The sequence below is a fragment of the Amblyraja radiata genome, chromosome 18 (assembly GCF_010909765.2).
Source record: "Amblyraja radiata isolate CabotCenter1 chromosome 18, sAmbRad1.1.pri, whole genome shotgun sequence".
In the NCBI taxonomy this organism is placed as follows: Eukaryota; Metazoa; Chordata; class Chondrichthyes; order Rajiformes; family Rajidae; genus Amblyraja; species Amblyraja radiata.
Genome location: NC_045973.1, coordinates 35,294,206 through 35,313,994, shown reverse-complemented (window position 1 = coordinate 35,313,994; position 19,789 = coordinate 35,294,206). Strand labels below are relative to the sequence as shown.

The 19,789-nt window shown below is 45.2% G+C and overlaps 1 protein-coding gene across 4 annotated transcripts in view; it reads right to left on the bottom strand.

Moving 5' to 3' along the window:
• Nucleotides 1–19,789, bottom strand: part of lhfpl4 (LHFPL tetraspan subfamily member 4) — a 215,355-nt gene that overhangs the window by 75,533 nt on the left and 120,033 nt on the right. The window lies entirely within an intron of this gene.

Sequence of the window (19,789 nt, the reverse complement as noted above, 5' to 3'; positions counted from 1 at the left end):
TCAGATAACACAAAAAGTTCCCACATTAGTTTAGTTTAGTTTAGAGATACAGCATTGAAACAGGCCTTTCAGTCCATCGAAACCACAGAGAGAGGAGGAGATCTTCTTCAAAGTGCCTGACCCCTGAGTTACCCCATCTTTTTGTGTCTATCTTTGGTTTAGATCAGCATCTGCAGCGCCTTCCTACAAATTTTGTCTGCTCCACTGCGAAATCTCAAGGTATGTCTACTTTGAAGACATTTTCCTCCTCTCTCTTATGAAAGTTCTGCAACACCATCTCTCACTGCCTTTCTGCCTATGTACCTTTTATATCTCGTTTCCCTTTCCCCTGACTCTCAGTCTGAAGAAGAGTCTCGACCCAAAACATCACCCATTCTTTCTCTCCAGAGATGCTGCCTGTCCCCCTGAGTTACTCCAGCATTTTGTGTCTATTATCGAGTATAGTAGTTGGTGGGCCATGTTGCAATTATATAAGACGTTGGCGAGGCCACATTTAGAGCATTGTGTTAAGTTCTAGGCAGCATGTTAAAGGAAAGATGTTGTCAAGCTGGAAAGGATGCTGGGAAGATTTACAAGAATGTTTCCAGGGTTCAAGGGCCTGAGCTATAGGGAGTGGGTGAACTAAGTCTCTATTCCTTGGAGCGCAGGAGGATGAGGGGCGATCTTATAGAATCGTGAAAGGAATAGATCGGGTAAATGCAAAGCGTCTCTTGCCCAGAGTAGGGGAATCGAGAACCAATAGACATAGGTTTAAGGTGATGGGGGAATGATTTAATAGGAACCTTCGGGGTAACATTTTTACACAAATGGAGGTAGGTATATGGAACGAGCTGCCGGGGGAGGCAGTTGAAGCAAGTACTATCGTAACGTTCAAGAAACATTTAGACAGGTACACGGATAGGATAACTTTAGGGAAATATGGGCCAAATGCAGGCAGGTGGGAATAGTGTAGATGGGACATGTTGGTCGGTGTGGGCAAGTTGGGCTGATGGGCCTGTTTCCATGCTGTATAACTCTATGACTCTATGGCAGGCCTCTTGGGGCACAGGGAGGTGAGGGGAGGGGGAACGTGGTGGGGGAGATTGGAGGAAAATTCATTGTTCATACCATTGGCTTGTAAGTTACCCAAGTGGAACATGAACTCTATTAAGACAGTGTGCAGGATATAAACACCTTTCAGGCTATGTTGGTGATAGGAGACTTGTTAAGACATTCCTGCACCATGGTTCAACAATACAACCTGCACCTGGTGTGCCTACTTTAGCTGTCAGTTCCCAAGCAACAGAAGTAACACAGGCAAGCAGCACACAGCAGGCACAGCCAGCAGACAGCACAGATTATGTTGGGGAAACTCCTACCAACTCCAATCTGTTCTCACTAAAGCATGGAAATCCTCCATGCTGTCATTTTCTCAGATGTTGATTCACACGTTTTCGAAGATGCAAGCTGTCTGCCACAACTTCCTTTGGCACAGCCTGGATATGCAAACACACTGCCAGTCTTAGTCCTGGTTTCTCCCTGCTGTGTCCCTGCTTGCAGTTCCAGCAAAAAAAAATAATTCCTTCTATCGGCTGGTGGCAATCTCTCCCCTGAGTCAGAAGGGTTGAGGGTTCAAATCCCACTCCAGGGACAAACATCCAATGTAGTTGTGAGGGAAAACTACACAGTCCATTATATCCGTCTCGTTAGCACATCTTCCACAGCAAACAATGGGCCATTATGGACTCCACACTTCCTGAGGTCATTAGTTACCAGCTCTGTTTTATTCAGGCCTTCTCTATCTTTCAGTCTGAAGAAGGGTTCCAACCCAAAACGTCATCTATTCCTTTTCTCCAGAGATGCTGCCTGTCCCACAGAGTTACTCCAGCATTTTGTGTCTATCTTTGGTTTAAACCAGCATCTGCAGTTCCTTCTTGCATATTTCTCAAATAAATGTTTAGGATTCCCGAAGCATCGTTGTAAAGGGTAGGACTGTTATCCCTGATGTTTTAGTTCATAAGTTCATGTCATAGATTCATAGAATCATAGAGTGATACAGTGTGGAAACTGGCCCTTCGACACAACCTGCCAACATGTCCCAGCTACAGTAGTCCTGCCTGCCTGCATTTGGTCCATATCCCTCCAAATCTGTCCTATCCATCAAGTCATAGGGGCAGAATTAGGCCATTCGGCCCATTGGGTCAACTCCACCATTCAATCAGGGATGATCTATCTTTCCCTCTCAACCCCATTCTCCTGCCTTCTTCCCATAACCCCTAACACCCTTATCTGTGACAGATCAAGAATCTGTCAATCTCCTCTTTAAAAATAGCCAATGACGGCCTCTGTTATAATGAATTCCACAGATTCCTCACCCTCTGGCTAAATAAATTCCTTGTTATCCCCTTTCTAAAGGTACATCCTTTAATTCAGAGGCTGTGCCCTCTGGTCCTCGACTCGCCTACTAGTGGAAACATCCTCTCTCCATCCACTTTATTCAGGCCTTTCACTGTTCAACAAATTCAAATGAAATTCCCCTTATCCTTCTAAACTCCAGTGAGTACAGGAGCAGTGCTGTCAAATGCTCATCATACGTTAACCCAGTCCTGCCCAGGATCGTTCTCGTAAACCTCCTTTGGACCCTCTCCAATGCCAGCACATTGATCTTCAAATATGGGGCCCAAAACTGCTCACAATAGTCAATTGTTCTTCCTCAAGCATTTTGATTAATAATTGGTTAACCTGCCATTGCTGTGCAGAAATTGGCAGCGGTATCATTTACATTACATTAACGACTGCACTTGAAAAATCACCTCACTGGCTGCAAATTACTTAGGGGCAAGCTGAGAGGCATTCTGTATACATGCAAGTATTCACTAATTGTTACCTCAACACTAGTTGATAGCTTTTCCCTCTGCTCTTATCTCAAGGAATAAATTAACTCTACTGCACAAAGTAGGTCATTCAGCCCATTAGTCTGTGTCAGTTCAGCAATGCTGGATACACAACTGACCGTATAGCTATAAGATCTTTGCTCATTAGTTCATATATTTTAGGAGCAGAATTAGGCCGTTTGGCCAATTAAGTCTACTCCGCCATTTAATCATGGCTGATCTATCTTTCCCTCTCAACCCCATTCTCCTGCTTTCTCCCCATAACCCCTGACACCCGTACTAATCACAAATCTGTCAATCTGCACCTTAAAAATATCCAATTACCTGGCTTCCACAGCCACCTGTGGCAATGATTTCAATAGACAATAGACAATAGACAATAGGTGCAGGAGTAGGCCATTCGGCCCTTCGAGCCAGCACTGCCATTCAATGTGATCATGGCTGATCATCCCCAATCAGTACCCAGTTTCTGCCTTCTCCCCATATCGTCTGACTCCGCTATTTTTGAGAGCCCTATCTATCTCTCTCTCTCTTGAAAGCATCCAGAGAACCTGCCTCCACTGCCCTCTGAGGCATAGTATTCCACAGACTCGCCACTTAGTGAAAAGTGTTTCCACAGATTCACTAACCTTTGACTAAATTATTCCCTCCTCATCTTTAAAGGAATGTCCTTTTATTTTGAGGCTATAACCTCTGGTCCTAGACTCTCCCTCTAGTGGAAACATCTTATCCGCATCCACTCTTCCCCAGGCCTTTCACTATTCGGTATGTTTCAATGAGGCCCCCTATCATCCTTCTAAACTCCAGCGAGTACTGGCCCAGAGCCTTCAAACACTCATCATTCCTTGGATCATCCTTGTAAGAATTAGAAATCATATCTATTTTGGGGCAACTATTAGTGTTCATATTGTATATTGTACTGGGTCTAACATAGCAGGATGCAAAATATAGAAGTTATCAAGTATTAATATCTCACAATGAAAGCACCTTCAACATAGCAAAATGTTCAGAGCTGTTTCGCAAGAACAGTTGTCAAACATAAGTGATGCAGAGCAACAGAAGGAGATACTAAAACATGTAGGCGGCACTGTGGTAGAGCTGCTGCCTCACAGTGCCAGAGACCCAGGTTTGATCCTGGCCTCCGGTGCTGTCCGTGTGGAGTTTGTGCGCTCTCCCTGTGACTGTGTGAGGAAACCAGAGCACCCGGAGAAAACCCACGCGGTTGAAGGGAGAACGTACAAACTCCCCGTACTGACGGCACCCGAGGTCAGGATCAAACCCATGTCTCTGGAGCTGTGAGGCAGCAACTCTACCGCTGCACTACGGTGCCATATCAAAAGTGGACAGTGAATGGGGAAGATTAGAGGTGCCCAAATGGTCAAAAATACAAACGTGATCATAAGTGATCAGAGTAGAATTAGGCCATTCGGCCCATCAAGTCTACTCCTCCATCCAATCACGGCTGACTATCTCTCCCTCCCTCCATCAGTGGTCAAAGGTCAAGGTCAAAAACTTTATTTGCCATTTGTGCTTACACACATAGGAACTCTTGTGCGGTTGTTCAGAGAGTCAAGTCAAGTCAAATTAAAAAGACACACAGAAAGACACATAATCTATATAAACACATACTGGTTGATGAGTTGGGGTATTACAATGGATTTCCACTCATACCTTATATTCTCCTATTATGTAGAAAGAACTCATTCGGTCCATCGATTCTACATTGTCCTTCTGACTAATTCCATCAATCCCACTCTATTCACTGTGACATATTCCCTTCCACATGCCCCACCCTGATTCCCCTACCAAGGGGAATTTACTGCAGCCAACCAACCAACACGCCTTTGGGATGTGGGTGTAAATGAGAGCACTTGGGGGAAACCTAGTATGGTCACAGGGAGAACTTGCAAACTCCACAAGGAAGGCAGTGTAAGTCAGGATCAAACATGCATCTCTGGAGCTGTGAGGCTGCCAACTCTAGTGTCACTGAAGATCCTATATCGGAGCAAGATGGACCACTCCTGCTAAATGCAATGGGCTGACGTGTAGTACGGAACGTAACGTGGGCCTTTTTTTCATCCATTTCAGTAACCGGACCCGACCCGACCCGACTCGCAATGTAATCAACGTTGCGGGGGAACAGTTTGTGTTAATAAATTTAAATTCTGAAAATGAGGAGAAGGTTTTTACCAAATAACTTTTATTTTTACGAGGATGGTTCCGTAACCGGCTTCCGTCTCCGCACCAGTATCTTTGGGATCTTTGGGATCTTTGGTGCTGAGACGGAAGCCGGTTACGGAAATGGGGCCTTAAATTACCCATGAATCTGCCCATGACCGTACTACGTCTTTTTCGTCGAGTGGACTATCTTGCTCGCTATAGGATCTTTGGGTGCCACTGCCACCATTTCACCTCTTGAACTATCTTTACCTCGTTTTTCCTCTCCCAGTACTCATCTTTGTCTCCTTCTCTGTCTAACCCAGACATCACTATCCCAATTACTCTCCACAAATAATCTAAATGTTGATTCTTATGCATAAGCCACCAAGAGAAAGAATATTCAGCAGCCGATAACAATCACCATCTACTAAAATCCTGAAAGGGATGAACACAGAATATATGTAGGAAGGAACTGCAGATGCTGGTTTAAACCGAAGATAGACACAAAAAGCTGGAGTAACTTAACGAGATTGGCAGCATCTCTGGAGAATGGGAATGGATGACGTTTCAGGTCAAGACCCTTATTCAGACTAGTCAGGGGATAAGGGAAACTAGAGATATAGACGGTGATGTGGAGAGATAAGAACAGCGAATGAAAGATATACAAAAAAGATACGATGATAAAGGAAACAGGCTATTGTAAGCTGTTTGTCGGGTGAAAATGAGAAGTTAATGCGACTTGGGTGGGGGAGAGATAGAGAGAGAGGGAATGCCGGGGCTACCTGAAGTGAGAGAAATGAATATTCATACCACTGGGCTGTAAGCTTCCCAAGCCTCAGTACGACAATGAGACCGAGGACAGAAAGGTCTGTGTGGGAATGGGAAGGAGAATTAAAGTGTTTAGCAACCGGGAGATCAGGTTGGTTCACGCGGGCAGAACAAAGATGTTCCGCGAGATGATCACCCAGTCTGCGTTTGGTCTCGCCGATGTATAGGAGTCTACATCTTGATCAACGGATACAGTAGATGAGGTTGGAGGAGGTGCAAGTGAACCACTGCCTAACCTGAAAGGACTGTCGGGGTCCCTGGACAGAGTCGAGGGAGGAGGTATAGGGACAGGTGTTGCATCTTCTGCAGTTGCTGGGGAAGGTACCTGGGGAGGGGGTGGTTTGGGTGGGAAGGGATGAGTTAACCAGGGAGTTGCGGAGGGAACGGTCTGCGGAAGGCGGAAAGGGGTGGAGATGGGAAAATGTGGCGAGTGGTGGCATCCCGTTGGAGGTGGCGGAAATTTTGAAGGATCATGTGTTGTATGCGATGGGTGGGGGTGGAAGGTTTCTGTACTCTCTCTCTCACGCTGACAAACATTCTCTCGGGATAGTTACTTGTTGCATATCTTTCATTCATTGTTCTTTATCTCTGCACATCACCGTCTATATCTCTCATTTCCCTTATCCCTAACCAGTCTGAAGAAGGGTCTCGACCCAAAACATCACCCAATCCTTCTCCCCAGAGCTGCTGCCTGTCCCGCTGAGTTACTCCAGCATTTTGTGTCTAACGCAGAATATATTAATGTCACATTGCCTGTGCATGGGGGTATTTCTCATATTTCCCTAAGACACTGAAACAGACCATTTGGCCCATTGAATCTTTGCTAACAGCTTTAGAAGACTTTGGTTAGGCCGCGTTTGTATGTAGTTTTGGTCACCCCATCATAGGAAGGATGAGGGTGCAGAGGAGATTTACAAGTGTGATGCTTGGATTAGGGGGCATTATCCTAGGGAGAGGTTGGTACAAGTAGAGTGATAAAGAAGGCATAACATATGCTTGCTTCCATCGGTCGGGCCATTGAGTGTAAGAGTCACGAAGTTACAGTCTTTAATCAGGTCACAGTTGGAGGATTGCATGCAATTCTGGTTGCCCATTTACAGGAAGGATGCGGAGGCTTTGGAATGGTTCATCGGAATGATGCCTGGATTAGTGGGTATTAGCTACAGGGAGCAGTTGGACAGACTTGGATTGTTTTCTCTGGAACGCTGGAGGCTGCAGGGGGGGCCTGATAGAAGTATATAGCGTTATGAGATGCATAGATCGGGTAGACAGCCAGAATATTTTTCCAAGAATGGAGACATCTAATACCAGAGGGCATGGCTTTAAGGCGAGAGGGGCAAGATTTAAAGAAGATGGGTGAAGGATTGTGCAACTTTTTTTTACACCGAGTGTGGTGAGGGTCTGGAACTCGTTGCCAGGGGTGCTGGTTGAAGATTTTTGGATATGGATATGCGGGAATGGAGGGATATGAGTTCTGTGCAGGTAGATAAGTGATGGTCTTGGCATTATGTGTGGCACAGACATTGTGGGCTGAAGGGCCTGTTCTCGTGCTGTACTGTTCCATGTTCCATGTTCTAAGTCTCAAAGCAAGCCTATCAACCACAATCCCACTTGTTTCTCTGTACTCTCTCCCTCACGCTGACAAACATTCTCTCGGGATAGTTAACAGTGGCCATTTATCCTACCAACCAGCATGCCTTTGGGATGTGGGTGGAAACTGGAGCACCCAGGGAATGTCTCAGAAGTCACAGGGAGAATATATAAACTGCATTCTTGTGTTGTAAGGAAATATGATTAATGCCAGCATTTACTTATCCCTAATTGTCTCCATGTGCAGGCCAGTAGGTTTAAACCACATTGGGTGGTCGGGAGTCATATTTATGACAGACTGGCGGATTTACTTCCCTTAACAACACGTGAATCCAAAAGGTCTATAAACAGCAATCTGTTTTAAGACTTTATTTTAGACTTTGGAGAGACAGTGCAGAACAAGATACGTCAGACCACCAAGTCCGTGCTGACCAGCGATCATGCCGTACATTAACATACACACTAGGGACATTTTACGATTTTACTGTAGATAATTAACCTACACACCTGCATGTTTTTGGAGTGTGGGAGGAAACCAGAGCACCCGGAGAAAATCCACGTAGTCACAGGGAGAATGTACAAAATCTGTACAGACAGCACCCGTAGTCAGGATTGAACCTAGGTCTCTGGCGCTGTAAGGCAGCAGCTCTACCGCTGTGCCACTGTGTCACATTGGCAGTCATTGCAGAGAGTGGGTTATTTTTTATTTAAATTGCAGATTTATAGAATTACTCGTATTGAAATTCCCTGGCTAGCACCTTAGGATTTAAAATTCATTGTTCCGGTTCACACCCGGTGCATATAACAAAGTCTTGACTCGATATCACCAGATCAGTGATTCAGAACCTTGGTTGCTAGCTCAGTAACTTAACCACCGCACTGTCAATCAATCTGTTGAAGGGCTAAGCAACAATCTGCCTGCCCTCGATTATGAATCCCAAGCATCATGGCATGGCTTGAAGAGCAGTGTAGACATCAGTGAGGCAGCAGCCCCACCTGCTCTACCCTAGGGCCACCCACCCATATTCATATTCCTTGAATAAATAGATAAACAATGACCACCACAATGCTGCACTTTCACTACAATGCAGCACTCTCACTACAATGCAGCACTCTCACTATAATGCATTGCTCATGACAGTGCAGCAGTCTCTCACTTCATTGTAACTATAGAAACATAAACATAGAAAATAGGGGCAGGAGTAGGCCATTCGGCCCTTTGAGCCAGCACCACCATTCAATATGATCATGGCTGATCTAAAATCAGTACCTCGTTCCTGCTTTCTCCCCATATTCCTTGATTCCGTTAGCCCGAAGAGCTAAATGTAAATGTAAATCTATATCTCTCTGCAATGCACCACTCTCACTACAGTGCATCACTCGCTTCAATGTAGCACTTTCACTGTGGTGCAGCACTCTGTTCCTACAGTGCTGCACTCTCTCACTACAATGCACTACGCATGACAGTGCAGCTCTCTCTCACTACAATGCAGCACTTTTACTACAATGAAGCACTCCCTGGCTTCTCTCGGTACAATGCAGCACTCCATCACTGCGATGCAACATTCTTCACTACAGCGTAGCATTCTCTCACCACAATGCATTACTCTCATGACAGTGCATCACTCACTCACTGCAACTCAGCTCTCTCTTACTATAATACATCATTCTCTCAACACAATGCATAGCTCTCACTCCAATGCAGCACCCTCTCAATACACCGCAGTATTATTTTACTACAATGCTTTATGCCCCTGTCCCACTTAAGGAAACCTGAACGGAAACCTCTGGAGACTTTGCGCCCCGCCCAAGGTTTCCATGCGGTTCCCGGAGGTTGCAGGTGGTTGCCGGAGGTTGCAGGTAGTGAAAGCAGGTAGTGAAACTGACAAAAACCTCCGGGAACCACACGGAAACCTTGGGTGGGGCGCAAAGTCTCCAGAGGTTTCCGTTCAGGTTTCCTAAGTGGGACAGGGGCATAATAACTCTCACTACGGAGCATCACTCTCTCACTACAGTACATCACTCTCACTAAAATGCATCATGCTCTCAATTCAATGCATTCCTCTCTTATTACAATACACTAGTCACTAAAATGCATCTCTCTCACTACTGCACAAGTGTCAGGCTAGGTTATGTGGTCAACGGTGAACCAGCAAGCACTTGACCCAGAGGGCATCATTATCTAAGGCTAAGCAGGCTGGCCCTCTTTGCCCTGAAGTGACTGCAATACACTGATTACAATAATGGCTGATAATAATGAGCCCTGCTCCTTGTGATCTTTGGATGAACGAAATGTCACGCTGGCATCCTTCTAAAGGTGACCAAGCTGATGGTCTTTGGCACTCGCATGCCGTTTCGTGACAAGTCTGGCGGGTTGAGACAGAAACCCTAACGGAGGCAGCAGAATGCCAACAAACAAAAACACATGGCTTTGTTGAGCAGGGAGCAAGGACTCCTGCCAGACCTCATCTGTAAAGCGCATTCTGGCGGACTACAGGCATCCATCACGGATTTAAAGAGCCGTCTGACGGGCCTTGAGTGAGCTTTGACTGACTTGACGTGCTTTGCCTTTACAGATGCCGGATGCCACTCGCTGAAGATAGAACAGAAATAACCCGACTTCACAACAAAGCTATAAATTAAAAGCTGCTAATTAGTTTCAGGCCTTCACACGAGTGGTCCTGTGATTGACGTGAATTTTCCATTAGCTCATTCACTTCACTTGAACTGGAATGCAGCAAATGGAATGTGCAATGGACCATACATCTTATTTAAATGCTTTCAATTGATAACATGCTGACAACTCCACCGGAGAAGAATTGCCCCAGTTGCAGCAATGCAGCAGGAGAGTAAACACCATTAGTTTTTAATGCATTTATAATGTTTCCACAAACAGACATCAGGACAACACTGACCCGCCCCCCTACCTCTTCCTCCTACCTACCCTCAAATAGAGTCCTGGAGTCACATAGCATGGAAAATGGCCCTTCAGCCCAACTCGTCCGTGCCGACCAAAATGCTCCATTAAGCCAGCCCCATTTGCCCGCATTGGGCTACACCTCTCTAAACCTGTCATATATCCATTTACCTGTCCAAGTGTCTTTTCAATGCTGTTATCATACTTGCCTCACATACCTCCTCTGGCAGCTCACTCCATATACACCACCCTCTGAGGTAGAAAGTTGCCCCTCAGCTCCCTATTAAATCTTTCCCCTCTCACCCTAAACCTAGGTCCTCTGGTTCTTGATTTCCCCTACCCTGGGAAATCGATTGTGCATTCATTCTATCTATAAATTTGGATGAAACCAAGCTACTGAGGCATATTGCAATCAGAAAATTATAAAGGATTAATTGATTCCTCTCCAAAGAATTGTGCTTACTTTCACCATGGTAAAAACAAAACAGATTATTTATGTCCCAGCCTTATTCCATTGTCCCAAAGTGCTTCCCCTACAATGACTTTCTTTTAATTGAAATGAAGGGTGTCAGGGAAAGCAACAGACATTAACAATACATCTCACCATTCCCTTATTTATGAGCTTCATAGATAGGTGTAACAGTGAGCGAAATGATACGTGGGTGGGAGTGAGAATGAGTTGGAAGACGGAGATACATGCTAAGGGACAAACTTAGCAACAGGAGAGAAGGGAAACTGCTTGCAAAATATATTGCTGGCAGGAATGAACCCCACCAGTATTATGCGGCATTATTTTTCTGGTCCTATCAATAATATACTAGGCCGTGTGAACAATGGGCTTGGCGCTGAAGGATGGCATGAATGCAGTTATCACCGTCATCTGGGATCACACTCCTCAACTGTTGTGGACCCACTCAAATGGAATTCTACCCGCTAACTAATTTATCATTCTGCTTTAAGCAGAAAGATGCTGGACTGTTTCAGGCTTCCTTTCAACTTACAATGCTGCACAAAAAGCCCATGAAAAGTCTTCGGGCTGATGTAAGTTTAATGAATGGCAAAGGCTGTTCAATTGTCGGTGTTACAAGAAGCAGGAGCAACAATATGTCGTGCAGTCCTTTCAATCTGATCCCGAGTGAAAGCAATGTGGGTTTCTTACACGCACAGTTGAACTGCCAACATTTTAACTCATTTTTTCTGCCTTACCAGCAAAATTAGGATAACATGGGACTAGTGTGAATGGGTTATCGATGTTCGGAGTGCACGCGGTGTGCTGAAGGGCCTATTGCCATCCTATTTCTTCCAATTAACTGTAACATCCAGGTTCAGGAGTAGCTGCTTCCCTACATCATCAGCCATCAGGCTATGAAATACTACAACCTCCAAATAAACTGAATTACATAGATTTGGGTGCATTAATTTTGTCTTTGCACATTTATTGTTTGTCTTTATATATATATTTCTCTCTCTCTCTCTCTCTCTCTCTCTCTCCCTCTCTCTCTCTCTCTCTCTCTCTCTCTCTCTCTCCCCCTCACTCTCTCTTGTTTTCTCTCTCTTTTTCTCGCTCTCTTTCTACTTATATATACATAGAGAGAAATATACATACACATACACACACACACACATACATACATTTACATGTTTTTAAATATGTATATACACACACACACACACACTCACACACACAGACTCACACACACACACAGACTCACACACACACACACACACACACACACACACACACACACACACATATATTTCTGGGGTAATTCACTGCTCAATCAGATTATGGCCGATGTATTGCAGAGAGTTGTGAACACAGCCCAGTCCATTACACAAAGCAGCCTCTCCCTCGTGGACTCCATCTATACTTCACGCTGTCTCGTCAAATCAGCCAACATAATCAAGGACATCTCACACTCTGCTCATTCTTTCTTCTCCCCTTACAATTGGGCAGAAGATACATAAACCTGAAAGCACCCACCACCAGATTCAAGTACAGCTTTCTCTCCACCATCACCAATCTCTTGAGTGGATCTCTCATAAGCTAAGGATGTATTCCTAATCTTTCAATGTACCTCGTTGTGGCATTTGCAATTTTTTTATCTGCACTTTCTCTGCAGCTGAAACATTTCAGTATATTCAGTATATTTAATTCCTCTTTTGTGCACTCTATGGTACTCATGATTATATGATTGTACTCATATGTGGTATGATTTGCCGTGATAATACACAAAATATAGTTTTTCACCGTATCCCAGTAGTCATGAGAATTATAAACCAATACCAATGCTCAAAAGGACGTGAAATTGGCTACATATGCTGTTTGAAGGACTCCAATCAGAGCACCCATTGGAGATGGCAAGATAGTGTCAGCTACGGACACCATCCCTAAGCTATGGAGCATGGCCGGAAGAAACGTCATCACCTTACTGTCAATCAATTCAATCAATCACTTTTTGTTTATATAGCACATTTAAATCAACTCGCGTTGAACCAAAGTGCTGTACATAGAAGAATTTGGGTTGCCATACATCCATAGGGATAAAATGAAAAAAAGCGCAGCACACTATAGAATTTAACATGAATGTCCCCCCACAGCGGAAGCAATGTTTTCTATTGAGAGGTAAGGCCGTAAAAGTTCAGTCTAGATGTGTCAAGGTAAACTGTGGATGAACATAACCACTGCTGTTTCAAACTGTCTCACTTTCTCCCCCTCTCTCTCCCCTTCTCTCTCCCCCTCTCTCTCTCCCCCTCTCTCTCCCTCTCTCTCTCTCTCCCTCGCTCTCCCTCGCTCTCCCTCTCTCTCCCCCTCTCCCCCCCCCCCTCTCTCTCTCTCTCTCTCTCTCTCTCTCTCTCTCTCTCTCTCTCATACAAACATGCAGACAAACACATAAATATGTGCACACACACACACAAATGCATGCGTACATACCTGCATGCACACATACATACACTTTCACACAACTCGTGCATGCAGGCATATCCAAACTTATTACAAATACACAAAACACACATGGTTAAACATGTATGTGTAGGAAAGAACTGCAGATGCTGGCTTAAATCAAAGGTAGACACAAAATGCCGGAGTAACTCAGCGGGACAGGCAGCATCTCTGGAGAGAAGGAATGGGTGACGTTTCGGGTTGAGACCCTTCTGAAGAAGAAGAAACCGAGACAGTCTGAAGAAGGGTCTCGACCCGAAACATCACCCATTCCTTCCCTCCAGAGATGGTGCCTGCCTGAGTTACTCCAGCATTTTGTGTCAATCTTCATCATTAGTAATGTACAGTACAGTATCTGAAACCGGAAAGACAGCAACTATATACCAGGAAGTGGCCAGTCCAACTTTGAGATTGGCATGGTAGCACAGGGAAGTCTTGGCCTTATTGCCATTTGGAGACATTTGTTAGCATGAATTACTCCAGATTTAAGTTAAATCAATTTTTATGCTGTTCATGCATCAATAAAGGTTAACTAATCCAATATTCAGGCCAGCTTTTGGGAAAGGTTGGAACTGGACTTGCTGTCCATCAGGTTCAGGTCCGAGACCCTAACACACACCAGAGACATAGGTTGTGAGCAATTAAAGTCCATGCATCAGAGAACACCAAAAAAGGGACCTTTTGGGCAATAATTCCTGTGTTCTTCTAAGCCCCCACGCTTCAGATCAATATATTGCTTGACAGTTTCCTCCAATAATCAGTTTCAGCAATGCAGTTCAACGTCCTCCAGCATATAGAGTCATAGATTCATACAGCGGGGAACACAGGGCCTTCACAGTTCAACTTTCCCACACCGACCAACATGCCCCATCTACACTGGTCCCACCTGCCTGCATTTGGACCATATCCCTCTAAACCTATCTTATCCATGTACCTGTCGAAATGTTTTTTAAACATTATGATATTATCTGTCTCAACTACCTCCTCTTGCAGCTCGTTCCAAACACCAACCACCCTTTGTGTAAAACAGTTGCCCCTCGGGTTCCTATGAAATCTTTCCCCCCCTCACCTTAAACTTATGTCCTCTGGTTCTTGATTCCCTGCTCTGGGTAAAAGACTGTGTGTTTACTGTATATATTCCTCTCATTATTTGTTGCGTACTGCACAGTACAGGTAGAGCATGTCAAATATAACAAGATTCCCAGTTTTCCCTCTGTGCTGACAATGTTTTCCTTTGCTGTGTGTAGCACATTACAATTATCAGCAGCAAAGTTAAACCTTCCATTTTGCTGCCTGGTCACTCAGCTCTTGCACAGTTTCTGAGCCACAGGTCCATCAACTGTTCTGACCCGAAACGTCACCCAAACAGATTGTCCCAACCCAGCAACACAGTGGCACAGCGGTAGAGTTGCTGCCTTATTGCCCCTTGTCCCACTTAGGAAACCTGAACGGAAACCTCTGGAGACTTTGCGCCCCACCCAAGGTTTCCGTGCGGTTCCCGAAGGTTTTTGTCAGTCTCCCTACCTGCTTCCACTACCTGCAACCTCCGGCAACCACTTGCAACCTCCAGGAACTGCACGGAAGCCTTGGGTGGGGCGCAAAGTCTCTAGAGGTTTCCGTTCAGGTTTCCTAAGTGGGACAGGGGCATTACAGTGCCAGAGACCCAGATTCAATCCTGACTCTGGGTGTTGTCTGTACGGAGTTTGTATGTTCTCTCTGCGACGCATGTGTTTTCTCTGGGTCCTCCGGTTTCCTCCCACATCCCTAAGTCGTACAGGTTTGTAGGTTAATTGGCTTAGGTAAAATTGTCCTCAGAGCGTAGGATAGTGCTAGTGTGCAGGGTGATCGCTGGTCGGCACGGACCCGGTGGGCCGAAGGGCCTCTTCCACGCTGTATCTCTAAAGTCTAAAGTCACTAAGCCATGTTCTCCAGAGAGGCTGCCTGACCCTCTGAGTTATTTTTTGCTCTCCTCATGTTTCCAGCAACGGCAGTTCCCTGCGTATCTAGCTATCACCGATGGTTCCCATCAATTTGCGTTCAGTTTCTATCTGCAGATCTCATTGTGTATTAATAGTCCCAGAAAAAAGCCCTGACATCACAATTAATATCTCTCCCCCATTCTGTCAGAGCTCCTGTAATGAGGGACTGCTTTATCAGTGAATGTACTGGCCTAAATGTGACGGACCTCAGGAGGCTAAGGCAGCCATGGGATGGAACCAAACCGCTATCAAAATATCTACTGTAACTGCAAACCTATTGCAGCTAAAATGTGTAGGAAGGAACTGCAGATGGTTGTTTACATCGAAGATAGACATAAAAAAGCTGGAGTAACTTAGTGGGTCAGGTAGCATCTCTGGAGAAACGGAATAGGTGACGTTTCGGGTCAAGACCCTTCTTCAGACTGAGAGTCAGGGGAAGGGAAACATGAGGCATGAAAAGATACATAGAACTTTCTCTCCGACGAGAGTCCTGCAGCACCCCCTCTGCGATTCCTCCACCTCTCCGGCTCTACCACCACTTTTAACCCTGACTCGCTATTTATTTGTTCTATGAACCTTTTCGTATCTCTCGATTTCCCTCTGGGTCAGGTTTGGCTGTCAGACCCAGCTGAAACTGGGATCCCAAGAGGCCCCTTTAAAAGATTGTTCTTACCCAAACAAACATGACATACCTTCTCCGAGGGCGAACGCATGGCACTAGTCTATGATACATTGAATTCTGACAGCCTGTGGCATCGTTTCCACAGACAATTGTTTATACTCTCTGTGGGTTAATTATGAGATAAATAGCCTCACTGTTTTCTTTGTTCTGTTCAGAGTCAAGGGGTTCACTACTCAGTTCGCCTTCAGTTTAATTCATATTACCTGCTGTAAGGATTTCTCTCCATTAAACTGCTAATCCAGGAAACACTGTAATAAATATTTATCAGCCTGCTGCAGAATTACAACGTACGCAGTGGGAACATTGTTGCCCAAATCTTTTGTGGTTTGCTGTTCTTACTCTGTTCCTGATCTTCAAAATAAAATGCAGCACAATTTTTCAAGGAGAAACATGGCCCTTTTGTCGAATGTGTGGCTGTAATACAATGTGGTGCATTAGAGAGGGAGATCACGTATTACTGGAAGAACACACACACAGGGACAGAAGCAATTTGCAGCTTTCTTTCCCTCATCCACTGAGTAATTTCAGCCCTATTAAATGCTCTTATGTAGTGGTGCTCTTAGATGAAAACGCTGGTATTTTATATGGAAATAGAAATGGTATCACACACCCCACCATCGCTGATCTTCGTTACAGTGCCGTAGCCTTGTCACAGTACATCTGGCAGCAATGTACACAGGGCAACACAGTCGCACAGCGGTAGAGTTGCTGCCTTTTTATTAAGCCCCTGTCCCACTTAGGAGACCTAAACAGCATCCTCTGGTGACCTTGCCCGCCACCCCAAAAAAAAAATCAAGGTCAAGGTGACCTGCAACCTCCTACCACCTCCCACGCATATGTTGAAAACCTTCCTCGACCATGAAGAAAACCGACTTCGGCTAGATCTGCGACTAAAAAATTATCGATTTTTAAAACGGCAACCTATTTTCAGTCGAGGCCGGTTTTAAACATGATGAAAAAATAGCAGCAACCTAGTTGAAGCCTCGACCACGCGGAAACCACTTTCGACCACTAGGGAGAGTGACCAAAACCTCCGGTGACCTCATGGAAACCTTGGGTGGCGGGCAAGGTCACCAGAGGTTGCTGTTTAGGTCTCCTAAGTGGGACATGGGCTTTACAGCGCCAGGGACCCGGGTTCGATCCTGACTGTGGGTTTGTACACAAAGAGTTCTCCTTGTGACCCGTGTGGGTTTTCTCCCGATTTCTTCCCACACTCCAAAGCTGTACGTGTTTGTAGGTTCATTGGTTTGATATAATAGTAAATTGTCCCCAGTGTGTGTAGGATAGTGCGAGTGTGTGGGGATCGCTAGGCGGCACTGACTTGGTGTCCCGAAGGGCCTGTTTCCGTGCTGTATCTCTAAAGTATATCTTGAGAAAGAGGCCCAATATTTCCATTCACATAATGAGTGATTAGTCAGGAAATGCAACTGTTGACCATGCTGAAAGCTCAGATCCACTGGCCTTTCATTGTACATTCTTGATCTGCCTTTAATGGGATACATTTCCTCAGAGTCTGGTCTGCTGAATAATTTATTGAAGCAAAGTGAGATACTACAACAACACGGCTGTCATGACATTGCCTCCAGTGTCACAACAGAGTCAGTTTACAACGGTCAGATTGAACAGTTAGCCAACTGGGGAAGGAAGAAAGACCTAAACTAGCGGGAGCTTGTTGCCTCCTACGTCTTCATGTCGACTGCAGGAGGCGCCCCCTGGACACAGTAGCGGTCGGGCGAGGAGAGGGACGTCGGCTGGTGGGTGACGTAGGAGGCCCTGCGAAGGCCTGGGGCTTACCTGGGGGCACTCCAGTACATCCAGCGTGCGGACCAGAATTTGGATTTTGACATTTTTCTTTATCTTTAGTAAATGGTGCTTAAAATATGGAGGGAGACGTGTGCAAGAATTTCACTGTGTAGTGCAGATGTGACAATAATGAACCATTGAACCATTAATGCTTCACAAAGCAAAAGATCAATGTATGTTCCACAATTTTTCAGTCAGTAGCACCATCACTGTTCCACCCTGCCACCCTCGTTTCTATGGGCAGTTAAGAGTTGATCTTGCCATCATGTTGGTCACAGACCTTGTGGGCCTGTTTCTGTGCAGTTCTTTTTGATGTTCTATGCTAGATTTGCCTTCACTTTCTTTGGAGAAGCTTTAGAAATTCTTGTACGCATCACTTTTTGATCAATTTATATTTCTGCCTATTTCATTCCTTGTAACTGCAATATGATGTCCCAGACCCAGAGGGGAACTAGAGAACACAAAGGCAATGGCAAGAGGTGGAGATGGCAGTGGTAACTGATGCAGTCTCATTCTTAGTATCAGATACCTTTTTTAGTTTAGTTTAGAGATACAGCGCGGAAACTGGCCCTTCAGCCCTGACCAGCGACCTCGCACACTAACGCTGACCTACACACACTAGGGACAGTATACAATTATACCAAGCCAATTAACCTACAAACCTGAATGGCTTTGGAGTGTGGGAGTGTGCGTTGTATCTCTAAACTAAAATAAACTCACATTCACCATTCTCTGGATTTCCTCTGAACCCTTTTCCATGTTTGTCCCTGCGATTCATGTTCTGATCCCTGCATCCTATTTCTACTACAATGAGTATATAACTTCCCCTCCACGATAGCTGGCATTGTTAATGCCCCTGCCCCCTTTGACGATTTTTTAGGCGACTACAGGCAACTAGGCTGTCGCCACATAGTCGCCTGGGTGTCGCCTGTATGGTCGTGAGTAGTCTCCTCAGTTGCCCAAAGCAGTTTTGTCATTTGTCAGCAGGGACCAAATAGTGCTTTAAGTGGTCTTACCACTTGGTGGGGTCTTACATGGCTAAACCAGTCGCCTGCCATAGCTGTTCACAGCTCAGCTTCTTGGATATGGCAGATGACTGGTTTAGCCGTGCACTGCCATTTCTGGCAGGAGCACATAAAGCACAACCGGCAAGACTGCTTTTACCCCAGGACCACCCTGGTATAACCTTGATACTGTATATTGTCCTCTCAAGTCTCCAAACCTCTATGGACGTATCTGACCCTAATGATGAGGCCATCCATCATTTGCTTCTACCATTTCTGCTTCTTTAGGTTGAGGTTTAGGTTCATTATTGTCATGCTTTGTTTTGCATGCTATCCAAACATATCAGATAAGCCATGCATACATACTATCAAGTCAAACTCAAGAACAATATTTAGAGTAAAGGGGCAGATACAGAGCGCAGTGTATAGTTCTCAGCATTGAGGCGCATCAGTTCCATAGACAAAGTCCAATGTCTTCAATGGGGTAGATGTGAATTGGACAGTCTCCTGGCTAATGGAAGGACCATTCAGAAGCCTGGTAACAGAGGGGAAGAAGCTGAGTCTGGTGGTGCGCACTTTCAAGCTTCACTACCTTCTGCCAGACGGGAGCAGAAGGAAGACGGAATGACCGGGGTGGGACAAGTCTCTGATTATGTTGGCTGATTTTCAGAGGCAGCATGAAGTACAGATGGAGTCAATGGTGGGAAGTCTGGTGTGTGTGATGGACTAGGCTACATCTCCAGCTCTGCAATTTTGTGTGGTCTTGGGCAGAACTGTTGCCAAACCAAACTGCGACACGACCTGACAGTGTGCTTTCCGTGATGCATCTGTAAATGTTTGTAAGAGTCGTCGGTGAGCTGCTGCAAGTAAGAATTTCATTGTTCCGTTTTGATCCAAATAACAATAAAACACTCTTGACTCTGCATGGTTTAGTTTATTGTCACGTGTACCGAGCTGACTACTTGTTGCGTGCTAACAATCAGCAATTATTATGATTATACAGATGATT